The sequence below is a fragment of the Cynocephalus volans genome, chromosome 4, assembly GCF_027409185.1.
Source record: "Cynocephalus volans isolate mCynVol1 chromosome 4, mCynVol1.pri, whole genome shotgun sequence".
Taxonomy (NCBI): domain Eukaryota; kingdom Metazoa; phylum Chordata; class Mammalia; order Dermoptera; family Cynocephalidae; genus Cynocephalus; species Cynocephalus volans.
Window position 1 is genome coordinate 115,852,209 of NC_084463.1, and position 13,156 is coordinate 115,865,364.

Consider the following 13,156-nt stretch of genomic DNA (forward strand, 5'->3'; position numbering starts at 1 on the left):
TATGGAAGTATTCTAAATTTTAACCACAGTTCACCAGAAATGAGAGCAGTAGCAATGTTACAGATCAGAAACGGGTCTAGACACTTACCTGCTCTTATCCTTATTCACTGAAGCCCCCGCTGACCCCAAGCTAAGATGCCCACAGACCTGTAGAATAAATGGCATTTCCAAACTGTTTTCTATTTTCCCTTGAGGAGGTAACTAATCAGAGAAGTGGGGAGAAGATCCAAAAGTCCAGAGTTCCTTCCAGTGTTATTTGCTTTTCAGACTTTCTTCCATTTAATATCAGACCCCTCTAGCTTCAACGTTCTGTAACCTAATCCGGTTTATAATCCTCAACAACATTCGGGTCCCAGGTTGAGAACTGCGGCTACTGTACGCTCTCTTTTCCTAGGGGGAGGAACTATAGATCTTTATGATAACTCTCAAGGTAACCAATGAGATTCTCAAGATAACTGACAGTACTCACCGCACCGATGGCAATTGTATGATTTAAAAATACCCATCCACTTATGGGATAAAAGTCCTTCACTAGGGGGCAAAAGCCCATCTAATCAATTCTAATCAAGTATATGTTGACTCTTAGTTGATTTTTAGATAGGGTTTTTAGATAATGCATGTATGGGACAAAAGTTCTTGGCTAGGAAGCAAAAGCCTACAGCCAGCGGGCAATGGCCCATCTAATCAATTCTAATCACTGTTTAGGGATGGGATTATGTATTTTGATTGTTTAACATGCTGATTGTTGTTAAAAGATGTTGAAAGAATTGCTATAGGGAAAAATGTGAAATAATGCTTGCTAAGGGCAAACTGTTTGTTGGTGGAAACTTTAGAGACAATTATACTTAGATTTAATCATAATAATGTAACTTTTGCTTAAATCATTTAAGGAGAGGTTATATTTTGGATTAATGATCACAGTTTGATCAATTTAGCTTTTCACAAATTGTACTTTGGAATGTCACATTGTTAATTTAAATGATGTTATTAGTTTCTATTGTTTAAGCTATACTTAGTTGTAGATAACTTTTGTCATGTTGCCCATGTCTTTGTGTCCTTTTGAAATGACCGAATCAATAGATTTTTCTTGTGAAACTTCTTTGTCTTCACAATAAAAACAGAAGCTAACTTTGAATCGGGGCTGTACCCAGTTTCTCCTTCTAACAGAGGAGTTGCCGAGGTGCAGTCCCTTAGGGCTTCTCATTGCAAAAAAAAAATAATAATAAATAAATAAATAAAATACCTATCCTTTTCAGTTAATTTTTAACTTAACAAATAACACATGCACACATTCTTATTATAAAAAATAATACAGACAAAAAGGAAAACCCTTTTTGTCCCCCCATTCTAATTCCTCTCTGAGGTAACCAATGTGGTCACATGGGCCTGTGTCCTCTCATACTTTCAGTATGTATCTACAGACAAATATGTGCATATAAAAAAATAATTGTTTTGTTTTGTGGTATGCTTCTGTTTTGTTTTTACATGAAGTTTTCTACAGATTGAACGTGTCCCCTAAAAGGTTCATGTATTAGAAACTGAACCTATGTTGTAATACAGTTGAGAGGGTAGGAAATACTATTATGGTGATTGAAAGGTGGGTCCTTAAGAGGTGATTAGATAGTGAGGATTGTGTGCATGTGAATGGATTGATCCATTGATGGAGCAATGAGGGTGGTTTTGATGGCTTTATAGGGAGAGCCATGAGAAGCCTAGCTCTCGCTTGCTCAGCCACTCACCATGTGGCACCCTTAGTTGCTGAAGAACAAGGACCTCATCAGATGTGCCCCTGGACCATGGACTTCCCAGCCTCCAAACTATAAGAAATAAATTGTACTTATTTATAACTTACCCAGTTTCAGGTACTCAGTGATGAGCAACAGAAATGGACTCACACAGCATTACATGAATTATTCTGAAATTTGTTTTTTTTTACTTAGAAATATTCTTTGAAGATCTTCCCATCTACCTCATTGTTTTGGTTTGAATTCCACAGATTAGATGTCTCATAATTCAATTAACTCTTCCTGCAGATGAGCAGGTCTGTGGTTTCCAGTTCTTCCCTATTACAAATACCATTTCAATAAGCTCTTGAACATGCCCCTTTGTACACCTGCATTTTTCTGCAGTAGATTCTTAGACCTTCCCTTGCTGGGCAAAAAGTGACATGCATCTTTGTGCTCAGTGTTAATTTGCTCTTCTACCAGCATGTATAACAGTATCCGTTTCCTAAAACACTTACCCAAACTAGATGCCACCAGTATTTAATCTTCTTCAACATGATGGGTAAAGCATGATTTCTCTTTATCCTTTTAATCTCCATTTTCCACACTATTAGTGAAGCTGAGCATCTCCCCATAAGTTGACAGGTCATCACTTTTCCTTTTTGCCCACTCGTATGCTGTGGTAGGCAGACGGCTAAAATGTCCCGCAATGATCCCTCCCCCTTTGGTATTCATGCTCTTGTGTGATCTCCTTCCTGTGAGGATGGGCCAGACCTGATGGCTTGCTTCTAGTGAATATAATAATTTGTTATATGGTAATAGATAACTAATACATATTATTTGCCCATTTTTCTGTTTTTTTTATGTGTAGGCATTCTATATAACACAGTTGAACATCCTTTGTGTGCTATGTACATCAAGTATTTTCTACCAGTCTTTCAGTTATCATTAGCTTTGTTGATGGTGTCTTTTATTATACCAACTTTAAATATTTAATGTTGTCAAGTGTATCAATGTTTTCTTCTGTGGCTTTTAAATACTGTGCGATGATTAAAAATATCTTTGCTCCCCCAGAGTCGCAAACATCATAATTATTTGTCCACTTCTTTCACCCAGCTTCCACTTCAGTTCTGTGAGGGCAGGGGCTCTGCGTCTTGCTAATCTCTGGATTCACAGCTCTGAGTACCGTGCCTCACAGCGAGCTGGCATTCAGAAACACTTGAACGCATTCATGCAGACAGACTTTACAAGTCCGCATTCCTCCATCTCTGTAAATGCTCCCTGGTGTCTAATCTTGATTCCTGGGCTGAAGTGTGTGCATATCTCCACTCGCTCTTTGCTGAGACAGAGAACAGATACCCTCGCAACCCTTCCCACAGCTTCCTCCTGTTGCCCTGTCAAGCACTCTAATGCATACTTCTCTATAGCTGCATGGTTTTGGCTTTTAAATATTGCTGGCATGCTAAGGATCTCATGCTAAGGATTTTCCTTTTAAAAGGAAAAAAAGGGAATGAAATAATCTGAAGATTTTACTTAAAGTGCTGGTAAGGATTCAGTGCCAAGAAATGTAAAAATTTACAGCAGGAATTAAATTTACCAGAAGACACACCTGAGGAGAGGCTGCCTATGCTGCAGACACAGCCCCAGCCCCCACTCTAGGCATTAACATGAACTCAGAGTCCTAAAGGAGTAATGCCAGGAGCACAGAGAATTCACAGGGAAAAGAACCAGGCCAGGGGGCTTTCAACCCATAGCACTGCAAAGGAATTGAGACCTGCAGAAGTGAAAAAGTGCACCAGGCACCTGGCATATAATTTTAAACAGAAAGGGGTGATCTGAGATGATACACTTTTCTCTGCCATCAATGTGCATGTAATAAAACTGAGTCCCAGAGAGGGGAGATGAATTGTCCATGGGTAGAAGCAGAGGGGGGAATCAGAATGCAGGTTCCAGTTTCCCTGGTCAGGGCTCTCTCCACACAGCTGCAGGGAGAAAGTCCAAGGAGTCCAGCTGCAGGCAGAGGAATGAAGATCTCACTCCACATTTCTAGAAAGCATGGAGTGAGATAATCTTGTTCCTGGAGACATTGGGGTGTTGAGCTGGTGCTAGCATTTACTCCCCAGATTGTCCTGGAAGAGGGAATTTAAAATCTGTAGTTGGGAACTTATCCCATGCTGTTGGGACTCTATGTCCACTTTCTTCCTCCCCAGGCAAAGGTTGACGTTTTGGCCAAGGAGTAGCTGGGACCAGCCCATTGGGCCCAGTACATCAAGGTCAGGCATTGCCTTAAGGGGAAGAGTAAGCACACGTGAGACTGGGAGTAGGAGTGGGAATGGATTCTGCAGCTGGGGATGGATGAAGGAGCTCAACATCTCATCAGCACCACCATCAGCCTCAGGGACACTTTGTGCAAGTTAGAAGAAGGCACCTCTTCGTTGAGATAATTTACTAACTGCCATCTGCCAGCAAAGTATAATAAGCATACACAGGTACAATGACAGGCTGTGATGCACGCCCTGCAGTTGTACAATGCCCATCCAGAACAATTGTATGAGTCAGCCTCTGAGCCACCCTATTCTCGTCAATACAGCTCTGCAGGTGTTGTTCCTGGAACCAGTAGAACCAAAGACATTCCAGCTCCACGACATCCTTTATCATGCCTCTGGCCTTCAGGCTCTTCTCTTTCCACATGGGTGCTACCTCTTATGGGGCAAATAGACTTTGCTCCTGCACCCCAGAAAGTTTAGCGACCACCAATCAGAAAACATTGCCCAAAACCAAACCTTGCCTTTGCCAGCCCCCAACCCTTTGCCAAAGTGCAGATATAAATTGGAACTGCCCTGGAGCCTGGGACTTCCAGAGCCATGGCAGGGACTTCCAGAGCCATGGCAGGGCCAAGCCATGCTGCCATTGATCTATGCAGAAATGGAGGTGGCTGTCTGCAGATGGGCCAACTTCCATAGTCATTGTCTGTACTTACTGAAGTGTGCATGCTACGGTTCAAGAAAATAAAATCGTGAAAAGGCATGCAGGTACTGGCTTGCATTTTAGCACAGCCTTGCAGAAAAAGCTGGGAGAAAAATAGATGAGACACCCAGGTTACATGTCTTCATGCAAACACAGTCACTCTTCACTTCAGGGCCTCCTCATCCAGCACAGGCTCGCAGCCCACGCCCAGCCTCCCTCACCCTGGCTTGCCTAGGAGCAGAGAAACCAGAGATGCTAGGAAATGTAACAGGAAGCAGGGGCTTGTGTGGGTTGGGAGGGTGAGGCCTGTTATGGCTGGTTAGTTCAGTTGGTTAGAGTGCAGCCTTGTAACACCAAGGTCATGGCCAGCTGCCACAAAAAAAAAAAAAAAAAAAGTCCAGTTAATGTCCCCAAAGTGGCCACTCTGCGTCTGGCCTTGCCAGGAGCTGGAGACAGACCACATCTCAGAGGGTCCTTTTTCCCCCTCCAGTGTCAGAGTAAATGGGTGAGTTCTGTCTTATCGCATGTCACTTCTACTTCTCTTCCACAGCAGAAAGACAAACACAACCAGAAAATGTGATTTAAAGATATCAGATGTATTTTGCTTCCCCTCCATTTTGCCAAGTCCTGCTGCAGAACTCGATATATCACCATACATGATGCCTTGTTTTGGCTTTAAAATAATCCTCTCTCATGTATATATGGGGGAGAAAAGAGAATGTAAAAGAAACAAACATTTTTAATCACCATCTATGAGCCAGGAAAGTTTACACTTAAAAACCTATAACCACTCCCACAAAAATGGTTAAAATAAGAAAGACTAACAATGCCAGGTGTTGGTGAGAATGTGGAACAACTGAAATGCCCATATGTTGCTGACAGGATTGTAAATTGGTACAACCACTTTGGAAAATTGTAGTATTGACTAAAGCTAATCAAATGCATTTCCTATGACCTAGAAGTTACATACCTAATAGAAATGAATTCTCATGTCCTCCTAAAGAGAGGTGCAAGAATGTTCATAAACAGCTCAAATGTCCTTCAACAATAGAACAGATGAATTATGGTATACTTATACAGCAGAATACTACCCAACAGTGAAAAAGAACAAACTATGAGATACAGCATGGGTGACTGTCACAGATACAATATTGAGCAAAAGAAGCCAGACACAAGAGTGCATACCCATATGATTCCATTTATAGAAATTCAAGAATAAGAAAAATCAACAGATGGTGATACATTAGAATAGTGGCACTAGGGATCCTCTGGGGTGCAGGAAATCGGTTGGGATGGGTGGTACATAAATGAATGTATGAGGGTACTTCAAAAGTTTGTGGAAAGATTTGTATTATCTTTTAATTCTATTTTTCCATGAACTCTTCGAAGTACCTTTGTATACATAAGCAAAAATTCATTGAACTATACATTTAAGATACTTGCACTCTTAAACCTCAACAAAAGAGAACAAAAAGAAAAATTTATAAATACCACAAGACAATGGTTCTCAAAATGTGGTTCCTAGTGCTTTAGCAGGGAACTTGTTAGAAATGCAAATTCCCTCACCCCACCACAGACCTACTGAATCAGATGGGTGGGGTGGAATCCAGCAATCTGTGACTTAGTAAGCCAGGGTGATACTGATGCATAATCATCAGAATGATAAGCATCCCTGCGGTAAGATCTAGGTATCATTAGCCCCATTTTACATAAGAAAAACACTAAGACTCACAGAGAAAGTAATATGTCCAAGTTTGGCCAACTACTAAGAGGCTCAGCTAGAACTTGAACCCATTTCTGGCGCAGTCCTGTGCTCCTTTAACCAAACCATACCATCTCCCTCTATGGAAGTGCAGCCCACCCAGGAAGGAAGGGAAGGGAGGCTGCGGTGCGTTACCTCCACTAATGAAAACAGGATTCTAGCTCTGGGTTCTTGACGGGCAGACAGGGCAGAAGGACATGAAGTTCAATTTCATAGGTTTTTGCAATGGAGAGAGCCAGCTGAGACCTATTACCTTGTTTTTCTAAACTGGTCTGATGCAGGAAGAGTTGCTGGAGGTGAAGCTGGAGAATAAGGCAGCGTCCAGGGTTTAATGGCCTTTTTTTAAAAAAATAATAATTTATTTATTTTAATTTGTACATGTTTATGGGGTACAGTTTGTTGCTTTAACACATGCATATATTGCATAATTATCCAATCAGTAGTTAGAATATGCATCACCAAAACATTTATCATTTCTTTGTGGTTATAATATTCAAAATCCAAAGTTGGAGGGGACAGTAAAGAGAAATTGGTAAAGGGCCATAAAAATGTTTACATTGGGTAATGATAAAATTTTTTAAAATAAGAATTTTTTTTAAATCCTCTTTTCTGGCTGTCTTGAAATACACAATACCATATTATTAGCTGTAGTCACCTTGAGCACCAGAACTCATCCTTCCTATCTAACTGTATCTTTGTACCCCTTGACCCACCTCTCCCCATACCCTCCTGCCCCTCCCCTCCCCAGCCTCTGGTAACCACCATTCTACCCTCTACTTCTATGAGAACAACTTTTTCAGATTCCGTGTATGAGTGAGCTCATCTGGTGTTTGTCTTTCTGCGCCTGGCTCACTTCACTTCACATACAGGCCTACAGATTCAACTGTGTTGCCGCAAATGGCGGGATTCATTTTTGTTGTTGTCGTAGTAAAATACATATAACATAAGGTTTGCCATTTTAACTATTTTTAAATATACAATTCCATGGAATTAATTATATTCCCAATGCTGTGTGACCATTACCTCAATGCATTTCCCAAAACATTTTTGTCATCCTGAACATAAACTCTGTACCCATTAAGCAATAATTTCCCATTACTCCTTCCCCCAGTTTCTGGTAACCTGTGATCTACTCTGTCTCTGAATATTTTTTTCTTATTATTTGTTCTTAATTGACTCATGATAATTGTACATATTTGTGGAGTACCATGTGATATTTGGGTACATGTGTACAGTGTGCAATGATCATATTTGGGTAATTCACATATCCATCACCCCAAACATCTGTCACGTCTTTGTGTTGGGAACATTAAAAGTTCTCTCTACTAGCTACTTGAAATTCTGTAGTACTTTCTTGTTGAGGAGTTTGGACTTTGACCCAGGAGCAACAGGAAACCTACCATCTCTCCTCTTCACCCCACTGTAAGCTCCGTGAGTGTGGACACCATTTGTTTTCTTCACCAGTACATATCCCACCTTTGGCATGGTGACTGTCAAGTGGTAGAAGCTAAATAAAGATTTGTTGGGCTGATTAACTATTATATGCTGGAAGTGAAATGATTCATTTTCTGCTTCTGAAAGCTAGCTCTGGCTGAAGTGTGGAGAATAAATTTGAAGAGATCAAAGTTGGAAGCAGTGAGACAGACTAGTCGTAAGATGGCTGCAAGAAGTCAGGCAAGAGTGGAGGGGGGCTTGGGTAAGGCTGTCTGTGAGGATGGAGGGAAAGTAAAATAATCCAGCCATCAGTCATTCATTTATTCAACTAAGTGAGATATCTTGGCAAGTAACTGAATGTCTTTCCCATCTGTAAAATAGGCGTAATAATTGTATGTACCTCCTAGGGTTGTGGGAATTAAATAAGATTTTTAGCATTGTGCCTGGTACATGATCAGTATTCAAAAGTGTTAGTTTAAGACTGCTGCTGCTATTGTCGTTCCAAACACAAGGCCCTGGAAAGAGCCATGGGTTGGCAATCCAAGGATCTCATCATGTCTCTAGTTGTCTTTGAGCTAATCATTCTCCTTCCCTGGCCATAGTTACCTTATCAATAAAATAATAAATATGACTAGCTGACCTGGTGGGTCTTTACACTGGTCATATTCTGTGCATGCTAAAACTTTTACCAGCCCAGACAGATGGACAAACCCTGCATTACAGGAGACAGGGCAACACTCTCAGCATGGAAATTTAGCACCTGCCAAATTTTCGGTTTGGTCCCTCTGACTTAGCACAGTTGAGCGCCACAGAAGCAAATTGGAGGACAAAGAATGTTAACTGTAATATCTATTCCAGGGCCCTTTATTAGCAGAACTATTAGTGAGAGGAGGAGGGGAAATCTACACATTTCTGAAATATCTGTTTTCTTCTTGTAAGACAGGGAACAGAATTCAAGCTTTCAAACTGTTTATAAAGTAATCAGCATTAATTTGTTCTGTTCAGGTTTTAATTATACACTGTAGGCCATTCTGACAGGACACCACCACCGCTGAGTCTGTCAGAGGAGATAATTTCCCACCAGGATGACCATGCACCTCATGAATTATACATGAAACTTTGTTTCCTTGTGACTGTTGCTAAAAGATGCTGTCAGCCTCCTGAAATCGCAAAAGATCTGCAATTGTTTTTCGGTAAGTCTAATTAGCAGGAAGTAGGTGGGGAGGTGTTAAGAATGACTTCCCATGGATATGAGATGCTGAGAAATATTGAAAGGGCCCTTCCTCAGCTAGTGACCCCAATGGGCTGCGTGCAGGGTGGGCCTCGGTGGTGGAAGTCAGGTCGGAATACTTGCTGCCACGGGCAACAAGATTTATACTTGTTCTCCCTGAGACTGAGACCCAGCAAGCCAGCCTGAGACTCCAGACATAATTCTGTTATTCAAATGGGAGAAGAGTTTGATAGCTATGCTAATGACTTTTATCTGTGAAAACATAACTAATAGCTTGGTTTACATTTGCGTACATTTATGAGCATAATTTTAGCACATAATTTTATTGCACAATAAAACATAATGCTGCATTAGTCGGCTTCACCAAAAAAAAGGGATACCTTAGAGTGATCTGCACGTAAACCTTCACACTGCATTTATATGACAGTATCATTTTAAAATGTTGACCCATTTGAATTAATGAAAGAGTTTCCCAGTTAACAATTAGCTGCATAAGGCCATTTCCTGTAGACATAATATTTGGGGCAATGCTTATGATTTGCTGCATAATTCATCACCGCATTGATTGTTAAAGATTGTTTTTCAGCACTGTTATTCTTACAGTTAAATTAGATTGAATGAAGGTGATCCTTCTTACGTGCATGCACAAGCTCTCCCTGCCTTTGCCTCTGTAGAATGGCTCCCATTTGAGGAAGGCAGAGACTCCAACTAAGCTAAAGGGACTCCTTTTGGGTTTGAGGAGGACAAGATCTTGGAGATGGCATAGGGGCAACCCTTTTGCAAAGAGATCTAACGAAGCAGAGCTCAGAGATGGAGCTCAGGGGGAAAGAAAGGGGGAGACACCCAGACTGGAGGCTAGGGTTGCAAATGGCCAATGTGATGTGACAAGGGGATGTCATGAAGGAAAGAAAGAAGGAAGAAAGAAAGGAATATTCACGACCTTGGTTGAAGACAGAGTCAGAAAGAAACAAGAAGGTTTGGTGATGCCCAAGACCAAACACAGCCATCCTTCCTAGGTGGCCCATTGGGGAGAATGGCTGAACCAGATGTATTAGTCAAGACTTGTTTAACCAAAGCAGCAACCTAAGTCAAGCAAAATTTTAGGTTCACATAACTGAAAAGTTGAGGGGTGCATAACTCAAACACAGGTGAATCCTGATTGCTCCAAGTAGTGGTCAGTCTCTCTCAATCTTTCTCTCCCTCTCTCTCTCCCTCTCTTGTTTTCCCTTGTGCTGGCAGCATTCTCTATTAGGGCCTCTTGCAGTGGTTGGAAAGATAGCCCTCCAGCAGCCCTAGGCTTCCATGATAATAACAGCTCATGAACATTAATTAATCCCTGCAAGAGTCCAGTTCTACATCCTGTGTCCGGGAGGTGCTCTGCCTGGGGTCTCATGATGTTCCCAGAGGTGAGAATGTTAAGGTCCTTGATCATCAGAATCACAAGGAATGGGAGAACAGGAAAGGAGGCAAATAAGCAAGAAAGCAAAGGATGGCCAGTCCCTTCCACCGAGACTGTGGCAGGAGGGCCTGGAGAGCACTTGTTATCACCAAGAGGCATGATAGGGCTGCACATGCACTATAGAGAAAGGTTGCTGCGCCCTCAAGGGGCTAGGAAACGTGTCCTACACAGAAGACCCGCAGGAAGTGGGCTATTCACCTCACCACAACCCAGCCATGCTGGAGCCCTGATCTCAGACTTCCAACCTCCAGAACTGTGAGAAAGAAATAGTGGCTGTTTAAGCCTCCCAGTTTCTGGCAATTTGTTATAGTAGCCTGAGCTGACTAATATAACAGGCAATATAAGGTCTTAACAGGAAGACAGAATCTCACTAGACAGGCTGTACTGTGCTTGATGAACTCTTCGTCTGTGAATGAATGTAAGCAGGTGCTAGGAAACCCCTCTGCCAAAATTCTGTAGTGACAAAATCAGAACAGGGAGAGAGAATGGACTAAATGACCATTTACGACAAGCACAGGGAAGGGTGAGGCACCTGCTAAATGCAGCCTCAAAGCAGTGGTATCTTCAGGTTGAAAAGGGAAGGCTGAGATGCATGGGTCTGAACCCTCTGAATATTGAAAAATAAAGTAAAATAAATAAGGCTGGAATGTCTTAGAGAACAGAATGAAACTTGGAAGGCCTAGTGAGCAATAGAACTCAATAGAAGAGAAACAACTTTCTGCGTTCAACAGGAAAACTGGAAGTAAGTAGAAAAGAGACAGGAAGGCAACCCCTATGCAAATAATTCAATTATCCTTCCAAGGCAATACTGGAGAGAGGGATGGGAAAGACCAGTGCCTGGTGGAAAGCAGGCTAGACTGCCGTGTGCATTTCCTAGGACTGCTGTAACTAAATATCACAAACTGGGTGGCTTGAACAGCAGACATTTATTCTCTTACAGTTCTGGAGGCCAGAAGCCAAAATCAAGTGGTCGGCAGAACCACACTCCCTCCGAAGGCTCCAGGAGAGAATGCTTCCTTGCGCCTCCAAGCTCTGGTGGTTGTGAGGGATCCCTGGAGCTGCATCACTCTGCTCTCTGCCTCCGTCTTCACATGCCCTCCCCTCTTCTCTGGCCATGTCTTCTCCTCTTCTGTCTCTTATAAGGACACTTGTCATTGGATTAGGGTCCACCCAGCTAATCCAGGATGATCTCATCTTGAGATTTTCAACTTAATGACATGGACAAAGACCACTTTTCCAAATTAGGTCACCCTCACAGGAGGCTCTGGGTGGGTTTCTCTGTGGGTGGGATGGTGTCACCATTCAACCCTCTATAACCAGCAACCCACCAGAACTGAGGCCATCATAGGAGGGCATCAAGGGTGGGTGGTGGTGGCTGTCAGGAGAGCATCTGACTCCAGACAGAGCTAATGTGAACTCCAGGGGCCTCTTCTAAAACTCAGGGTGCACACTGGATGCCCGGGATGGGGGAAAGTAGATGTGTCTTGTGTGCTTGAGTGACCCTTGGGAAAAGAAATGGAATGCCATGGGTTGCAACCAAATTTGGAAGACCACAGTCACTCAGAATTCTCAGTCTTGAAGTGGTAGATATCTTTACCTGTTAGTCAAATGTTTAATCTAATTTCTGATAAAAGTGTTTATTTATATTTCAGATTTCCCAGGAGTGTTGATAAATGGCATGTGCCAAGAAATTAATTATCTGGCCAATCCATGGGAAATCTCATAGAGAGAGGCACCCACCTAGATAATCAATAATGGATATGAATGTGAACAGCCACATTGACCAGCTGCTTGGGTGAGAGAGATCACACAAAAACACAATGGTTTAAAAAACCCATAGAGTCTGAGGAGCGGCTCCTTCTACCCTGGTTGTCAGGCTCCCTGTTGTACAATATCCTCTGTTAGGGGGTGAAAGGGAGCTTGAGGTTGTGCTCTCATCCTGGCCATCACCATTCCTTGGAGGACACCATCAGAGCCATTTCTAATGAGGTCCCTTTATACAATGAGTGTGGTAGGGATGCTGTAGGCAGGAAAAGACAGCCATGAGGTGGTGAAAGAAACCCAAGACTTGGAGCCATTTCATTGTATCATCCCGCTGGCCCTTTGTGGCAGGTATCATTGTTCTCATTTTGCAGAGAAGAAAATGGAGGTTCTGGGAAGTAAAGTGATGCAGCCAAGGTCATAAATGGCAAGGCTGAGATTTAAATCTACATCTTTTTTGACTTCATTATTTCTTTCTCTTTTAGATTTGCTCATTGCACCCTGGATAGTAATGATTTCACACTAGGCCTGTGTCCTCATACGAAACTCGGTCTGCAGGTTCAGGCTGTGCCCTTGGGTTGGTCTGTCCTAGGCACATCTATGAAGTGGTTGCTAAGGGAGGTTCCTATTATAAATGTCATGTGCAAACAAGCCAGGAGAGGCAATGTAGTTAATTATCCTTATTAAGCTGGCTGAGTTTTAAAGATAAGAAAGTTACAGTATTTTCCTTAAATATCTAAAGAGATAAGAGAGCCTGTAGGATGTATAGAAAAAGCCCTGCCGGAAAGTCCAGGAGAACCTTTTCTTTCCAGACCTGG